Below are 18,278 nucleotides of genomic sequence, written 5' to 3' on the forward strand. Positions count from 1 at the left end.
ATACTTGATAGCATGCTGTGTGCCAGGCATGTGCTAGGGGACAGAGTGATGGGGCAGAGCTAGCCAGACCCAGGGCCTGCCCTCACACAGTTTAGTCTAGAACAAAAATTATAATTAGCCAACAACACAATTATATATAAAATGATGACAGCATATAATACATTAGTACAGCATTTAACAAGGAGGGTCAAAGCAAGCTTCACTGAGGATGTGATGATTTAGCTAAAACCTGAGGAAGGTCAAGAAAACTGCAAGAAAGCCTACCAGAGACAATGGAGAAAAACTGGGAACTCTGCAGGGATGAGATGAGTTCACAAGGCTCTATGCTTAGCACCTAGCATGTTGCCAACACATAGTGGATGCTTGAAAAAATGTTTTAAAAATATATCGGCAACTCCCAATTACTGGTATGTTACTCAGGATACCTCAAGGGGAGACAATATTGAGGTTAGGCTCATAATCTCTATGTCACGCTGAATGCCTCTCTAGGTCGAGACAGGAGGGCTTGGTTGACTAGGAGAAAAAAATGGAGGGATTAAGCATCTGGATCAGAACTATCCAACAGAACTATAAGGTAGCAATGTAGCATTTTAAACTTTCTAATAGTCACATTAAAAAGCGAAAGAAGAAACAGGTGATATTCATTTTAATATTGAAATTTACTCAACACAATATATCCAAAATTATCTCAACATGAATCATTATATTAAAAATTATTAATGAGCTGTCTGGATGGCTCATTTGAACAAGTGAAACACAGGGAGCCCAGAATAAGAATGAGGGCCTTTAATCCTATATAGCTTAATGTAATGCCTGGATACATTATATTATTTATATTAAGCAGATAATCAAAAAGCATTGGCAAAGTCCCTTGAGGGATGGGAGAAAAAATATGGAACTATTAAACTTTACCATCAGGGAATCCCCTGATGCTGTGTCAAACATTTGGGACACCCAAATCAATAGGTCAAGCCCTTGATTTTGAGGCTTATTCTTTTTTTGGGGGGGGTGCATGGTCCAGGAATCGAACCCGGGTCTCCCGCATGAAAGGCGGGCATTCTAACCACTAAACTACCTGTGCACCCTTGAGGCTTATTCTTGTGAAGCTTATGTAGTAATGGAGAAGCTCAGCCTACCTAAAGGTATTCCTAAGAGTTACTTCTGGAGGCCCTCGTTTATTGCTCATATGTGGCCTCACTCTAAGCCCAACTCAGCAAGTGCAATTATTGCCCTCCCCACTACGTGGGACATGATGTTCAGGTGTGAAAGTCTCCCTGGCGCTGTGGGAGATGACTCCCAGGGGTGAGTAAGGCCCTGGCACCGTGGGATCAACAATCCCATCCTGAGTAAAAGAGGGAAAAGAGGTGTAACTAATAAAGCATCAGTGGCTGGTAGAGCTCAAATAGTCAGGAGGCTACTCTGGAAGTCACCCTCACGCAAGTTTCAGTTACATATTGCTACCTATCATAATTTGACAAACCCAACCAAAACCATTCCAGCCAATCCTAAAGAACATCTGGGCAATATATAAGATTCTACATAGGCTCCATGCATTAGGGCAACTTTCCAGAAACCTACAACCTCCAGATGGGTCCTTGGATCAGATTAAGATAAGGCTTGAAACCTAGAGGGCCCAGCGTCTCAGCTAGCTCCATCTCCCTACCCCATATTATTGACAGCCTCTTCCAACATAAAAAAGTTAGAATGGCCATAGCCCAAATATCCCTAAAGAGAGGGATAGAAAGATCAAAGGTGATGGTGGAGTTATGCAGAGACGGTAGGCTTTAACAAATTAACATGACTGCGGAATCATTAAATTGATATTTCTTTTAGTCCCCAGTATCTTAGAGCAGTTAGAAGTAAAAACCTAACTGTAACCCCTACCAAACTCCGAAATCTGTTCTACAACTAATTGTTGTGCTGTGCTTTGAAATTTATCACCTTTTTGTATATGCCATTTTTCACAAAAAAGAAAAGTAGATTGTGATGATAAAAAAAAGTATTCCTTCTAGCCCCTATATACTGGAGCAGCTAGAAAAAAAATCTGAGAGGATGGTATGGCAGCTCATGACAAACTCTGGGAGCTGTCCTGTAACTACTTGTTTGCTTTGAAAACTAAAAATAAAAAAATTAAATTTGGTTATTTTTATTTAAAAAAGAAAACCATTAATGCTGTAGCATACATTCTTTTTTCATTCCAAGTCTTTGAAATCTGGTGTGTATTTTACATTTAAAGCAAATCTCCATCAGGACTGGCCACATTTCAAATGCCCAATAACCACATAAAGCTAGTGGCCACTGGATTGTTCAGCACAGACACAGCTGTTTCAATGAGGATGAAAAACATGGATTACAGGAATAAGTTAATGCCTTCCCTCACAGAACTTCCAGTAGATAACCACTATATAAGCTAAACATCTGCGACACAGAGATATTTAAGCACAACTGTAGAATACTTGGTGAGTAAGGAAGCCCTTAAGCAATGCTACTGATGAAAACATACTGGGTGAGCATCTGTGTACAGGATTCTTTCAGCTACAAATGACAGAAATCCCAACTCAAACTGGCTTACAGAAAAAAATAAAGCAACAATAAAAAACCAAGATCGGCATGACTCTGTCCCAACTCTGCTTCCTCTGGATTGGGTTCATTCTTGGCCAGCCCCCAGCAGTTCTAGGATCACATAGTCATAGCCCTATGACTTCCACAATATAGCCAAAGCCCTAGAATTATATCTTACCATCTCTGATGACTGGACTTGGATCCATGTACCTACCTTGAATGATGACTGTAACCAGTGCCATGTGATGCTTTAATGGGCCAATTCTGGGTTACTTCTGAAACAAGGTGTTGAGTCAACTTTGCCAGAAGCACATACTCTAAAGAAGAGAAAGGGGAGAGTCCCAAAAAAGGAAATCAGAAGCTGTGACTTGAATTAAGGTGAATGGATGCTGGATACCAAAAAAAAAAAAAAAAAACAACAAATGTTACTACTTTAACTTTCTCTCCTTTCCTAGTCACTAAATGCACATTACTCATTTTTGAGGCACCATATTGATCCAATGTGTCTAGAGAGCAATCCATAGATTTCTCAGGTTATCGTTCCTGGGTCTTAAGTGTCCATTCAAAGTTAATCATGCACTTGGCTAATTCTTACCTAAGCTTATTACCTTACTGCTTAATAAGCAAACAACCTGGAAGAGCCTTGAAGTTCATTTTCATTGATTTAACCACTCTTTCATCACTCTCACTATTCACTATTACTGTATGCCAGACACTATGCTAGTTGCCTTACAAGTATTATTTTTATTTAATCTTTCCAATAAAAGTGAAGCAGCAGTTGCCATTGTCATTTTATATACAAGGAAAAAGAGGTTCAGAGGGTTAAAAACTAGTTTGTAAATGTCTGAAGTAGGATTCCAACTTTTGTCCATTTAATTCCAAAGTCCATGTTCAGTGGCATGTGAAATCTCAAAATATTTACAGTTCCCTTCTTCCCCATCATTAAAGAAAAAACAGGCATTAGATGAGTAACATGAGAATACAATCTCAGAGAAGCTATACAATTTATAACAATCATTTAGAGTCATTTGGCTCTACTTATTGTAAAAAAAAAAAGGAAAAAAGAAAAAAAAGAAAAAGAAAAAGAGAGAGAAACTGTGATGACAACCCCAAAGAAAGAGAATTGTGCTGATGAGTTAGAATGACACTTCTCTACACTATGACTCCTCAAATAAGGCTCTGATTTGTATAATTCTCAGTCACAAGTTCACATATATAGTCAGGATAAAAATATCAAAGCAAAGAAAAACAAAATAAAGTTTATAAAACAATACATCTTGCATGAACACACCACCAAAAGTTCTCCCATCAACTAGTATTTCCAATAATTTATAGAACAAACTTCAAACATACAGCAAAGTAAATTTTTTTACAGTAAACACCTGTATACTTACTGTAATGTACACTCTACCATGAACATTTTACTCTACTTGCTTCATCACCTAGCTATCTAGTCTTTCATCCCTTTTATCTTTATATGTACTTTGAAGTCATTACACTTTTCTCTAACTATCACACATGCATATCATTAACCGAAGCTCAACATTTGTTTACATTTTTTTCTTTGAAGTAAAACTTAAACGCAAAAATGTGCAAGTCTCATGTGCATTCATTAGGTTTTAGACAAAAGTATGCCATCTACATGACATAAACCACTATTAAGATATAGATTATTATCATCACCAAGAAAGTTCCGGCATGCCCCTTCCAAGTTATTCACTATCCCTATCTCTATCACCCTTAGAAGCAACCACTGTTCTGATTATTCCATCACAGATTAGTTTACCCTGATCTAGAATATCATACAAATAGGAACACTTTTCTTTGGGATAAGGCTTCTTTACTCAGCAAAATGTTTTTAAGATTCATCGATGTTATGATGTAAATTAGCAAGATCTTTTCTTTTCATTGTTCAGTAGTATTTTATTTGTATCATCCTCTTATTGATGGACAACTGGGCTGTTTCTAGTTTTTGGCAATGATGAATAAAAGCTGCTATAAATGTTCTTGCGCAAGTCTTTCTATGAACTTATCTTTTCATATCACTTCCACGTAAAATGCAAGGGTTGGGTCATAGGGTAGGTACACGCTTACGTTTTTAAGAAACTGCCAGATATTTCCCACAGTGAGTGTACCATTTTACATTCCCTTCAAGAATGTATAAGTTCCGATTGCTCCATAATCCTTGCCAACATTTGGTGGTGCTGGTTTTCTTAATTTTAGTCATTCTACTGGATGTGAAACATTAACATTTTAAGCACTTTTAAGTTGAAATCTATTTATAAGACAACTATTATGACACACAATCAAGAGATACACAAAATGTAGGACAGTATTAAGAGAAAATTATAGTATCATAAATTTTATATGTAACTTCTATGTAAACTGCTATCCATTTCTAGATGTAAACTATACTTTGACTTAGTGTCTCATGAACACCCAATCCAGTCAAATATTAGCTCTGTTACTTAGGAAACTAATGTCATAATACCAGCTTTCTGTTTATTTCTCTATTTGATAGCACAAACAATTATGGCTCATGTAATAATCGGTAATTTAAATTAATAACATGAGCCATAAAACATTTGCTAAACAGAATATTGACTGGCAAAGTTTCAATTTTAAATCTATTTCCTTTTTTCAACATTAAAAGAATTTCTTCACCTTTCCCAACATAATTCCTTTTGGGAACTGCAGGTAATGTTTTTAAATTAAGTTCTGGGGGTACAAGAATAGCACCAGATGACACTACATACAATAAAACAAAAATGCACCATGGTATAATTTCATATTCTGGATTAGCTTGTAAAAATAGCCTGACTGTCCTAGAAACAAAAGCAAATCACTGCTTGGGTATATTATGACCATTTTCAATAGGATATGCTTATGTAATCTATACTATTACAAACCCATCAGGAAAGTATCCAAATTATTAAATAGACATCTGCTGACAACAAAGACACATTAACAATAGTAACTTATGAAATCCACTAGCAGTGCTTGAATAGGTAAAGTGTTTAAAAAATGGCCAGATACTTCTTCTTTTTTACATGGGCAGGCATCAGGAATTGAACCCAGGTCTCAAGGCATAGCAGGTGAGAACCCTGCCTGCTGAGCCACTGTGGCCCACCCAGATCCTTCTTTTTATACACTACCTCTTACCTGTCCATAATAAACCAAGAGGCAGACAATCCCTACATAGCTGTATTTGATCTTCCTTCTCCCCAAATGCCAGAAATGGAGCAAAAAGCTTTAAGAAAAAGCTTCCTGACTAACTCAATGTCATTACACCTTACAATGATAAACTTTAACATAATGGGAAAAAAAATGACTACAATGAATGAGCCTACCAAAAGTACATGTCCAAGTGCAATTTTAACACACATACATCCTATTAGTACCACGCCACAGAGCACTAATTTATTTTCTGAAATATTTTCCATAATAAAAATGTGTTTATGTAAACAAAGCACAGGGCACAGTAACCCTGTTTTCCCCACACAGACAGGGAGAGGAAGCCCAGCCAACAGAGATGCCCACTGGTTAATGAGTAAACTGGCCAATGAGTACAAAGTGGCAACGTAGTACAAACACTCCTCAGCTAATGGGCACTGCACGGGGCCATCCAAAATTGAATGCATTCTACAAAATGGGCTGTTTTCTCCACTTCGGACTCTGTTTCTATCTTTCTGTTCCTGTTCTGGGTAACAGTTTTGATCCGTAATGGCTGCAAAAAACGTCCAAGTAGGATGCAAGGGTAGTTCAGTAGTAGAATTCTCGTCTGCCATGCAGGATACCCGGGTTCAATTCCTGGTCTATGCACTTTCCAAAAAAACAAACAAGCAAAGCAAACAAACAAAAAACAAGCAAACAAAAATTCAACAAATAGTACACAATAACAGGATACTCATATGGAAAAATAATAATGAAATGTGACCCCACCATACAGCATACAAAAAAACAGAGTTCAAGTAATAGTGCTGGAAATGAAGGCTTAAGTGTCTCTCAGATTTTAAATGAAAGCTTTACTGTCTAGACTGTTCAAAGAAAGAGAAAGTAAAAAGGACAGCAGGTAAGGAGGTGTTAGTGGAAGTCCTTCAACACTATAAAGGGCATCATAAATTTCATTCATCATAAATTTTACTATAGATTAGGAAGATTGTCCAACAACCACGAAAGTAACCAATGGATAGAGATATGGTATATATCTGGTAGAAGGGATTTCATATGATTTTTTTCTTTCTCTGGCTTATTTACTTTCCAGATTTTCTGTGAATATCTATTACCAAGCATTCTATCATTTAATTATTTGTAAAATACAAAAACTGAAAAATTATTTTATTCCACAAATTAAACTTAAAAAAAAAATAGAAAGAAATGAAACCTAGGGCTCAAAGGATCAACAGAAAGAACACCTCAGCTACGATGCTAATCACTTTCCAGCAACCCACTTTCTTATGCTTGCTCCTAAATTGCCATCTTACATTGAAAAATACTTCCTTGTTCATAAATGCCATAATAAAATAAATATACAGAACCACACAGGTAAAAAAAAACCTCATTAGATAAGTATCAGTACAAGAGTTTAAACAAAGTAAAATTAGAAGCCTTGCTGACAGTCTATTACAAAATTCAAGGCATATATACTTATTCGGGTGCCAGGCTCTGTAACAAAGCAGCAATTATCCTTCAAATCCCCTTACTCTCATGAATATTTCATCACTTGAGCTCTAAGACCACTAACTAAAATTAAACATAAAAGAAGGTGAAGTAGTATATAAAGAATACAAGTGCTTTTTCTAGATTTGAAAGACAGATAGATAGATAGAAGATAGAGAAATGGAGAAAGTTCGTGGGAAGCGTGCTGATTTGAAGGGATTATGTACCCCAGAAAAACCATGTTTGAATTCTGATCCATTTTATGGGGGCAGCCCTTTCTTTTAATCCCTATTCAGTACTGCAGGTTGGAAATTTGATTAGATTATTTCCACAGAGATTTCACACGCCCTATTGTGGGTATTAACCTTTGATTAGAGGGAGACGTGACTCCACCCACTACAGATGGGTCTTGATTAGTTTACTGGAATTCCTTAAAAGAGGAAATATTTTTTGGAAAGAACAGCAGAGCCACCAAGATCTACAAAAGCGGAGAGCCCACCCAGCCAGAGACCTTTGGAGATGAAGAAGGGAAATGCCCCTGGGGGAGCTTCGTGAAACAATAAGAGTGGAGAGAAAGCTACGAGACATTGCCATGTTCACCATGTGCTTTTCCAGTTGAGAGAGAAACATGAACTTCATCAGCCTTTCTTGCATAAATATAACCAATCTCCTGTCGGTGCCTTAATTTGGACAGTTTTATAGACTTGCTTTAATTGGGACACTTTCACAGCCTTAGAATGTAAACTTGCAACTTAATAAATTCCCCTTTAAAAGCCGTTTTGTTTCTGGTATATCACACACTCCGGCAGTTAGCAAACTAGAAGAGCAAGCAACCAGCTTTTTAAAGCTCTCAGGCCTTATTTTTGGCTGAGACCACAGTTTCTATAAAATCATTCAACTACATTATAATGAAAACCATCTGAATGTTCCACCGATTTTTTTTTAAACCCCTCACTGTGAGTCCCACAACATGACTGTGGCCTTTTATACTTGGAACCTACTTCTTCATCAATCATGTGGTTTAACCCAAATTGATCTGTAAAGTCTTTTTCAGCAAGCAGCAGGGAAGAAATATGATTATGAATCTATCAAAACTTATCTTTTCATAGAAGCAGAAAAGAATTGCAAAAAGTAAGATGGTTTTTAGAGCAAATAGTTCTAACATCATATTCCGATTGAATTAAAAGAAAAGACTGCCCTCACCTTTATAGAAAAAAAAGTGCTTACAACAAATATTAATACTGTGAAGTTACAATCTACAGAATTGATGAACACTGGAAAATGCACCAAGTCATTACTAATTAGCAAGCAGACTTGCTAAGCAAGTAATTTTTAATTTAACGCAATTTGTACTTTAATATTCCCTAATAAATCAAGGTCTTAAGCAGAAACCAAGTGTATCAAATAGATATTCTTACATGGTTGTACTATATTTGATCTAGAAAACTAGATCAAAAGAACCTAGTAAATATCCCTATTCTTGTAAGTTATCATAAAGATAACTATATTTTAATTTTTTTCAGCACTTCTTTTAAAAAAGAGTAAGCAAACAGGATCATGATTTATAGTGTTTTTTTAAAACTATGTTTAAGTAATCATTCAGCTCATAAATAATCACATCTAGCAGTGACAACTTCTGCTTGGTAATGCTAACATTTCCTCCATGAGAAAACACTTTTTTTAGGGTAATATCATTCAGATGAGATTAGCAAACAAATTAAAAGCTGACAAAATGTCAAAAAGACTAGCAAAAAAGGAGAAGCTAAGCCTGCTCACAATTATGCCTAAGAGTCACCCTCAGAGAACTTCTTTTGTTGCTCAGATGTGGCCTCTCTCTCTAAACCAAGTTAGCAGGTAAATTCACTGTCCTTCCCCCTACGTGGGGACATGACTTCCAGGAGTAACGTAGGATAGAAATCTAGGGATTTGCCAGCACCTGGCATCATAGGACTGAGAAAACTTTCTTGACCAAAAGGGGGAAGAGAGAAATGAGATAAAATGAAGTCTCAGTGGCTGAGAGATTTCAGAGTTGAGAGATTATTCAGGAGGTTATTTTTATGCATTATGTAGATATCTCTTTTTAGTTTATGGTGTATTGGAGTGGCAAGAGGGAAGTACCTGAAACTGTTGAACTGTATTCCAGTAGCCTTGATTCTTGAAGATGACTGCATAACTACATAGCTTTTACAACATAACTGGGTGATTGTGAAAACCTTGTGTTTCATGATTCTTTTATCCAGGGTATGGGTAGATGAGTAAAAAACAAGGATAAAAATTAAATAAGTAATATGGGGGAAGATAAGGGGTAAAAAAAAAAAATCGGGTAGATTGAAATACTAGTGGTCAATGAGAGGGAGGGATAAGAGGTATGGGATATACAAGTTCTTTCTTTTTTCTTTTTATTTCTTTTCCTGGAGTAATGCAAATATTCTAAAAAATGACCATAGTGATGAATACACAAATATGTGATGATATTGTGAGCCATTGACTGTATACGTTAGATGGACTCTGTGTGAAGATATCTCAATAAAAATATCTTTAAAAAAATACACTGAGTATATTACACATATGGCATATACACAATTAAACTAACCACAAATATACACAATTAAACTAACCACAAAACTGATTAACTTATATACAACAAATAAAAAACTTAAAAAAAAAAAGACTAGCAAAGTTAAAATGAATTTTGAGCTAATTTAAATCCAAGCATAAAGCGGTATGTTATAAAATATGTATTTAAAGAACAGATATACATTGAGTTCATATGCACTAAATATGCCCTGAAGATATTTAAAAAACACCTAACAGTAGTCAACTCTGGAGAAACTGGGTGGCTGGGATGAAGGGGAGGGAGTGAGACTTGTTTTTCATTAAATATATATTTGTATAGAATGATTTTTATGCTTACAGGAGTATACTTTGCAGGAGTAAGGGTACACACACAAAAGGAAATTAAAAAAAAGCAGAAACAGCTAAACATGGTTCTTATACCGAAAAAGAAAAATCAAAGCAAACAAAAAATCCTAGAAATTCCATGTGACAGTAAGGAATCAAATACTAGAATCTTAATCAAATCACATCTGATATTTATATTTTGATTATTCATGGCAGTGCTATTAGAACAGCAGGTTTTAAAGATTTTTCCAAGCAGAAGATAATGTGATCAAGGCTATTCTACATTCCTTCCCTTTAAAGGTCTTTTAAATGTTAAAATTTATGAATGCTCTAACAAATCAAGAAGTACACATCAAAAATAAAAACAACTTCATGGATCACCAACAGCGTGGCAGTATGCCCAGTGCATTCAATGCTTTTTCTTCATTGCTGCATCTTTGGGTTTCAAAAATGAATAAATAAAACATGAGGCTAAATATTACTTACCGTATTTTATCTGCAAAGTTATTTTATATATAAAAATGAAGAAATGCAGTTATTGCTGCACTTAGAACTTTTCGCCAGACTGTTTAAACTCACTGACATGTTTAAACTCACTGAAATGATTCTCAGAAATGAAGTGTTGTAACACATTTCTGAGAATCAATTTAACACACAGTTGTAACCACATCACCATAGATAGAGACAAATTTGTGTTTCCACCAGGGCTGCTTCAGGGAAACCTGCTATCACAGTCTTTGTTTCTAAAAATGCACCACAACGTCAACTGATGAGTCATGGGTCACACTCCAACTTCTGTAGCAAAGAAAGCAGGGCACAGAAGTCGTACACATCCATTGTAAAGACCATCTAATAGGCTAAGCTACAAACCAAGGCTTCTTTAGAAGGTGACACAGATGATAGTCTTTTGAAGAAGTATGAGAAATTTCAAAATAAAACCAAAAATTCCACACTGGTAAAATAATTCCCCTGCCCCCCAACAGCTAGTAGTAGGGTTTCATTTTTCTTGATTCACACCATATAAATATTAAGTACCATTGAGATACTGGCAGGTTGAGATACTGACAGGTACAAACTCAAGTATGTAACAAACTTCAGTAAATTCCCAGTCTTACAAAAAGCCAAAATTATCTGGGAAATGATTTTCTAGATGCCTTGTTTCTTCTCATAATACCTCCCTACTTTTCTATTTAACCATTTCGCTGAGTGAGAGCAACTCTAGGAAAGGGTAGGAAAGGACAGAAAGCAAAGATGACAGTATTTCTTTTTGACAGTATTAGTTAAGTTTTCGGGAGGATGACAAATTAATAGATGAAAGGAAATGTGGGAACCAACTATATAGCACACAGCACAGAGTAAATATTCAACTATCTGTTAAACAAATGAATCATTTTTAAAGAATTTGAACTGGTTTTTAGGAATTTTTATTTTCTTTGTATGTTTCAGGATTTCCTAAGCTTTTTGTATTAAGCATTAATACTTCTATAAATTAAAAAATATAGCACTATAAAAAAGAAGCCACATATATGCTTATGCCCTCATGTACTTGACAGGGTACGCCAAAGGCAAACAAAATAGATGTACTTACAGAAGTTGTGAAATAAAAAGATATTCTTTGGAATGGAGATACTGCTTTTTAAATTGAACTAGAAATATTTCTTTTAAGAATATTACTATTTATCTTCCAGAAAGATATTATTTCACAAATTCTAACAAATTTAGAGAGCAATTTCTTTGCTTTTTACTTTTCAGGTTAATTTTCTTCTTGAAAAGTTTAAATAACCAAAATAGAAATTCCTTATGAAGACATAAACACTTCTATATTAGGAATAAATAATTTATGAATCATTGTTGATCTTTCTGGCTTTTCCCCAACACCAACTCTGATTTACTGTTTCTGGTGAACCCCAACACCAGAATAAGAAAATTCAGTCACACTGAGAAAGACAATCAATACTGAATAATTTGATAACAAGTAAAACATTTTATAAGGAAAAAAGTACTATATCTATTATGTGAAAGTTTACATTGAGGTTTAAGGGTACTCAGATTTTACCATTCTTCTGTATTCTGCAAAATGGATTAACTAAAAATAGCAATATCCTTTCTGTAATTAGCTACCATATTCATTTTTTAAAAGTTATATAATATACCAGACTCACAAAATAAATTCTTAAAGATTTCTCAATGTTATCATATTCCTTCAAAAGCAGAAAAATCATTCAAATGTGCTGGCAACTTTACTCTATATACCTGAGAAAAGAATAGGTCAAAGGCCCAGATAAATTATGTATATTTTTAACAGAATCTGAAATTAGTCTATTTAGGTATCAATTAATATACCTCATCTATAATGAAAGTACAAAGCCTAAAATTAGAGACTTAATGAAGTTAATAAATACCTCACATAGGAATTAATTGCTGCGGATACTTTTGAAATCTATTAAAGACCCCTGACCTAATCATCTAAAAAGTCACGCATGGCACCTATGGACCAAACGTCTTACATATTTAGTGGCAAAAACCCAGAATATAACTGCATACACTCTGATAGCTGGCTTCTTCCCAACCATTTTATAATTTAGCTTCAGCTAAACTTAGAGTATTGATTGTTTTCAGATTAGTATATCAAAATAGAAACAAAAAGGACAGAGAAATTCAAATTATTAAGCACCATTCGAGAATAGTTTTCTAACCCAATCATTGACAAATAAAATATTATTCTGTATTAGATTAAAAAAAATTCTGTATATTTCAGAACTTTCACTCTTACTTCAATAAACAAGATTGAAGAAATGTGTTCAAAATATTGTTATGTATGCCTTTAATGCAAAATCAAATATTTAACCTTATACCTGTGATTTTAAAAATAATAGCAAGCAGGTAGGCAGAGTTCTTACCTGCTGTGCTGGAGACCCGGGTTCAATTCCCGGTGCCTGCCCATGCAAAAAAAAAGAAAAAAAAACAATTAAAAAAATAGCAAGCAAAGTAATTTAAGAATGTGCTTTAACTCTAAGCAGCACTTATGTGATGTCTATGCAAATCTATACTATAGAAGATGGCTACTATTCAGCATCATTCATATTTCAATTTTAAAATTAAGAACTGATCTATTTGAAACAGATCCGTAGCTAACGATAATAATGAAAGAAAAAACAGACTCTATACTTGTATTAATTTCCTACTTAGAGATAAGTGTGTTAATTCTGCTACAACTTATTTTTTTAATTTATTTATTAACTAAAAAAATTATCAACGAACTAAAACATTAACATGTGATCATTCCGTTCTACATATATAATCAGTAATTCACAATATTGCTACAACTTATTGTGAACACAATCTTTCTACCTCTAAAATAAGTAAAAAAAGTCAAGTAAGAGCTTGCATGCTGAAGACAGGAGCGAGGATAAAGCAATGAAACCCCTAGAAGACACAGAGCCACAGATGAGACTTTTACTTTTAACCCATATTAGAAAACAACAGCAACAGGAACAAGGAAAGTGCATAAAAGAATTTAAAATCTTTACTAGCCAATGGGTATGAAATCAATACAAAGAGTCAAATAGAATCAAAACACTTTTACAGATACAGAAAGCAAAGTAAATATAGCAACCATATTAAATTTAATCATCCACTTTAACTCAACAATACCACACCTATATTTACTATATTGCTAGGAAACACATATTCTACAAATATTAAACATTCTATTAACAAACTTTGATTTTTGGTTAAAAGAAACCAGAAATTATTAAATTTTAAGCAACATCCTCACTGTACTCTACCCACCGTGACCATGTCTCTACACAAGTCTTCTCTTATTTCTGCAAGTTTCCCAAGGGACTTTTTTCCATAATCAAAGACTGCTCTCATTTTCTCTCCATAGTCCCTAAAGAAACTTCAAGGCCCTTTTCAAATTGTTTGCTCCCACAATTTTAACTAAGTCACAGTAGGAGCTGTGAGCCCACCCTTGCTTCCTGACAAAAGTACTTGGATCAAGGGCAGACGTGTATCAAGCCGAGTCAAGATGGTCCTATTGAGAATTTGGATTTGGGACACAGCCTCCAGTTGGCTTCTGAGGAATTCTTCAACTGCAAAGCCTAAGTAGCCATATTTTGACTCCTGAGCTCAAGAAACAAAGAAAGCTAGTCTGAAAAAAGTAGAGTATGGTATGCAGAGAGAAGCTGAAGTAGGGATCTGATTGCAGCCCCAGAGGAAGGACTTGCAATGAAATTAATTTCTCATGAAAACTGACCTGACATACTAATAACTAATAACCATGATGAAAGTGAAAACTGTCTGTATAGTAAGGCACTGAACCTAAAAAGCTCAATAAATTCTTCCATACCTTCAAGGAACAGATAATTCCAGAGCATGGGGTGAAAAAAATCTGAAAGCTCCCAAACCAGTTTAAAGCTGACAAAGCCTGACAGAAAACCTGACAAAATTATAGTTTACTTTTACTTGAGAAAATGCATGCAAAAATTTTAAATATACATTAGCAAATAAAACCCAACTGTACCCTAAAAAGAATAACAATGAATGAGAATTTACTGCAGGAATTCAAAATATATAACATTAGGAAATCTATTAGTATAGCCCACATCACATTAAGAGCTTAAAGGAGAAATACCATTATGACACACTTCCACAAATGATAAAAAAAGTCCTTAGATATTCTTTATCACGTTGAGAAAATATCCATCTATCACTATAGGATAGTGATAAATAGGATTTATTATAATCTTAAACCAATAATATTTTCAGGAAATCAGGAATAAAAACAAAGCTGCCCCATATTACCATTATTACTTAACAGCCCATGCAATAGGAAGGTCTAAGAGGTAAACCAGTAAAAAACGGGAAAAGAAAATTATAGGTTATATGATTGTCATCCTAAATAACTAAAGAGAATCTATTAAACATGTATAGAACTAATAATTCATTACAGAAGCCATTACAACATTCATCTCAAACATCCAATTTTTTCTGGGTACCATTTCTGTCATGTTAGCTCAAAAACCTCCTCAGCAAAAATTGGTGCTTAACCTGGCTTGAGCTATGGGAATGGAAGAAATCAAGGAGGACTTTCTGGAGGAGACTGAAACCAAGCTGACTCTTTAATTCTGCTAATACGGTGGCTGTTGCAAACTTAGAGTCTACAAATAAGAAGGGCCCTAAAATAAGGACAATTAGTGATAGAGAAGAAGGATGGAATTAAGAATGGAGTGGATAAAGGAAAAGGAGCATGAGAATCAATCAGAAAACGGAGGAAGAAAACCAGGAGTCCTATGACCCAGAAACCAGGGGAGAAGTTTTATAAAGGAGGTCAACGGGTCAGGTTCAATGAAAAGATCCAGTAAGAATGACAGAAAAGTTACTGTTGAATATGCAATTAGGAGATAATTGAGATCACTGGAAGGGAAAGAAAGCTATACTGCAGAGATTAAGAAATAAATAAAAAGTGAAGAACTAGAAACAGTAAAGTTTAACCCAATGGTCCCTAGGCTTTTGAAATGCTGCCAGTTCATTAAATCCGAAATACATTTGGGGACACATAGCTTCCATAATTTTACTGTAAATAAAAACAAAACAAATAACGAAAAATCAAAGGAAAAACTACCATCTCTCTTCAAAATCACTCCATGAGAAAGGTCACTTAAATTCAGAAAAAAAGGACAGTAATTTTTAAAGAAAGGATTATTGGCAATGAAAAAGAATATAGTTTTGCCAGATGTCACTGAAGAAAAATTACAAAACAGAATTTTTACTATATGATGGTATATATCATTTACCAACATATTAAGAACACAATAAAGGTATATTTGCCAGCACAATGAGAAATGGAGCTAGAACATAGAATGTCTCCTGTACTGTGGATTCATCGTAAAGTTGGAAACAAATTCTACACTATTTCACAATCAGAATATTCTAGGCCAACTGGGAGGAAGGCTCAGCAAATTCTCTTGAACATCTCCCAGTAGGGATTACAAAAAGCAGTCCTGGATGGCAGCAGGCTGCAGGAAGGGAAGCTGCCTACAATAAGCTGCATGGCCTGCAGCAAATCTTGGCCCTAAATCAAGCAGTGGATGCTCCCAGCCTGTGATGCAGCCAAAGTTTAGGGACTCCTGACCATTGGAATCAGTAGGCTGGGATGGAGTTTAGAATTCTGTATCTTTAGAAGTCTCTAGGCAATTCTAACACTCAGCCACTCTGGAAACCAAACCTATTTTTTCAGAAGCTTAGTCAAAAAGAGAAGGCAAAAAAACAAAGAAAAACACAGCAACTAGAGAGGAATGTGGGGTCAGTGGAGCTTTGTTTTTTTTGTTTTATACAGTTAAAGACTGGAGCATATTTATAGGCTGATGTGAAACTACCAGCAGAAGAAAGAGACTAAATTATGGAAAAGTGAGGAGTTAACTGACCAGACCACATCCTCAAAGGAACCAGATCAAGGATAAATGAAGAAAAGTGGTCTTCAGCAGATCTGAGACTTATGGAGATAAGCTGGGAAGGGGAAGGACAGAAATTTGAGAGAAATGATACCAGGTCACCTCAATTTTCTCCATGAAATGATCAGATTATTTTTGGACTGAAGGAGATGGGGGCTGGATAAGACGGTTTGTAAATGATGAAGGTGTGGAATAGGCCATGAGGAAGGAAGAACAGATTCCTTATTAGTGCCAACAAGGCCCTACATGATCTGGCCACTGCCTACTCTGGCCTCAGCCCAGGCCATGCTCTCCACACCTGCCTTCACCCCTCCCTTAATGTGCCATCTGGCTGGGACTGCTTCCTATAACTAGGATATATTACCCCTGCTTTACTTGTGTGGCATCTACTCATCCAAATCAGTGTGTGCAAGGACCCCTTTGCCGAGAAAGTTTTTACTGACACCCTGCTCCCCACATCTTGTTACATGCCCAAGTAGCACCCTAGGCTGGCGCTGCCCAATGGAACTATAACGTGAGCCACAAGTATAATTTCACATGTTCTAGTAGCTGGATTTAAAAAATAAAAGGAAACAGGTGAATTATTCTTACTATTTTATTTAACTTTATGTATCCAAAATATATTTTAACATATAATCAATATAAAAATTGTTAATGAGATATTTTGCAGTTTTATACTAGGTTTTCAAAATCTGGTGGGTGCTTTACACTTAAATATGCCTGTCAATTCTCATTAGACACATTGCAAAAGCTCCAAAGCCACATGTGGCTCGCTGCTGTGCTTGTGGCTACTGCACTGGACAAGGCACTCATGGTGACTGTGGCATGTGCTGCATTGATGAATGCCTGTCTCCTCCAGGTGGTAAGCTCCATGAGGATACCCTAGTATTCTCGGCTAAGTTTCAGAGCACTCAGTAAATGCCAAATAGACATTTATTAATGGATGGGGAGAATGAGGGGAGGGGGAACTTTGAGAGACAATACCTGCAAAGAGGGCCTGGCCATTTAATGGCATCACCAGAGCAGCACAGTAACAGAAGCAGGGTTAATCCAAACAGGGACTTGGTTGGCAGGTACAGCATAAAAACAAGTTCAAGAGACCCAAAGGGGCTGGGTTCCAAACTGGACAAGGAACACTGCAAGGCTAAAGATAAAGCAGGGATTGGGAGGCAGGTGGCCGTAGGAATTGGACGGTTATCTTGGTGAGAAGAAAAGTGTTGTGATACAAAGGGGGGGGGCAGGAGGGAGCTAGAATGATAAGTCAGGAGAGCATGATCAGAGAATGTAATTTAAGATTTCTAATGTGGACAATTACAGAAATGACAAAGTACCTAGTGGATATTAAAAAAAAGTGGAAGTGAATGTCGCTGGAGTTGAGGAGCCAAGGAACTAGAAGTTTAGAGTACTAGTCACCACAGACCTAGAATGATTAAGCCATCGAATGAAACATCTTTTAAGATTTTAAGTTTGAAAAGGGCAGAGACAATTTCTTATCTTCCACAAAGTCCAGCGTTGATGTATCATTTATGCTTCAGTACTTGCGAAATGAAATTACATTTAAAGTCAAGGCTCAAACATTAAAATCATGTAGAAAAGGAAAAAAAAGTGGCAACAGTTAACAATAAAATGATGAAATAAAATATAAGTGAAGGGTTCCAATTTGTTCAATAATTATGTGGTTTAACTGAACATATTAAGGGT

The 18,278-nt window shown here is 35.6% G+C and overlaps 1 protein-coding gene and 1 long non-coding RNA gene across 6 annotated transcripts in view; one reads left to right on the top strand and one right to left on the bottom strand.

Moving 5' to 3' along the window:
- Nucleotides 1–18,278, bottom strand: part of LNX2 (ligand of numb-protein X 2) — a 103,915-nt gene that overhangs the window by 80,935 nt on the left and 4,702 nt on the right. For 2 of the 5 annotated variants that reach the window (XM_077158927.1, XM_077158923.1), the window contains exons 2-3: nt 13,023–13,058; nt 2,777–2,879 (exon numbers count right to left, since the gene is read on the bottom strand). The gene's annotated coding sequence lies outside the window, so the exon portion shown is untranslated. Of the gene's footprint in view, nt 1–2,776; nt 2,880–4,656; nt 5,131–13,022; nt 13,059–18,278 lie in introns of those variants that run through there. The other 3 variants (XM_077158926.1, XM_077158924.1, XM_077158925.1) reach the window with 2 other exon arrangements.
- Nucleotides 1–18,278, top strand: part of LOC143681684 (uncharacterized) — a 234,409-nt gene that overhangs the window by 37,138 nt on the left and 178,993 nt on the right. The gene's annotated exons all lie outside the window — the stretch shown is intronic.

Source organism: Tamandua tetradactyla, chromosome 4 (genome assembly GCF_023851605.1).
Source record: "Tamandua tetradactyla isolate mTamTet1 chromosome 4, mTamTet1.pri, whole genome shotgun sequence".
NCBI lineage: Eukaryota > Metazoa > Chordata > Mammalia > Pilosa > Myrmecophagidae > Tamandua > Tamandua tetradactyla.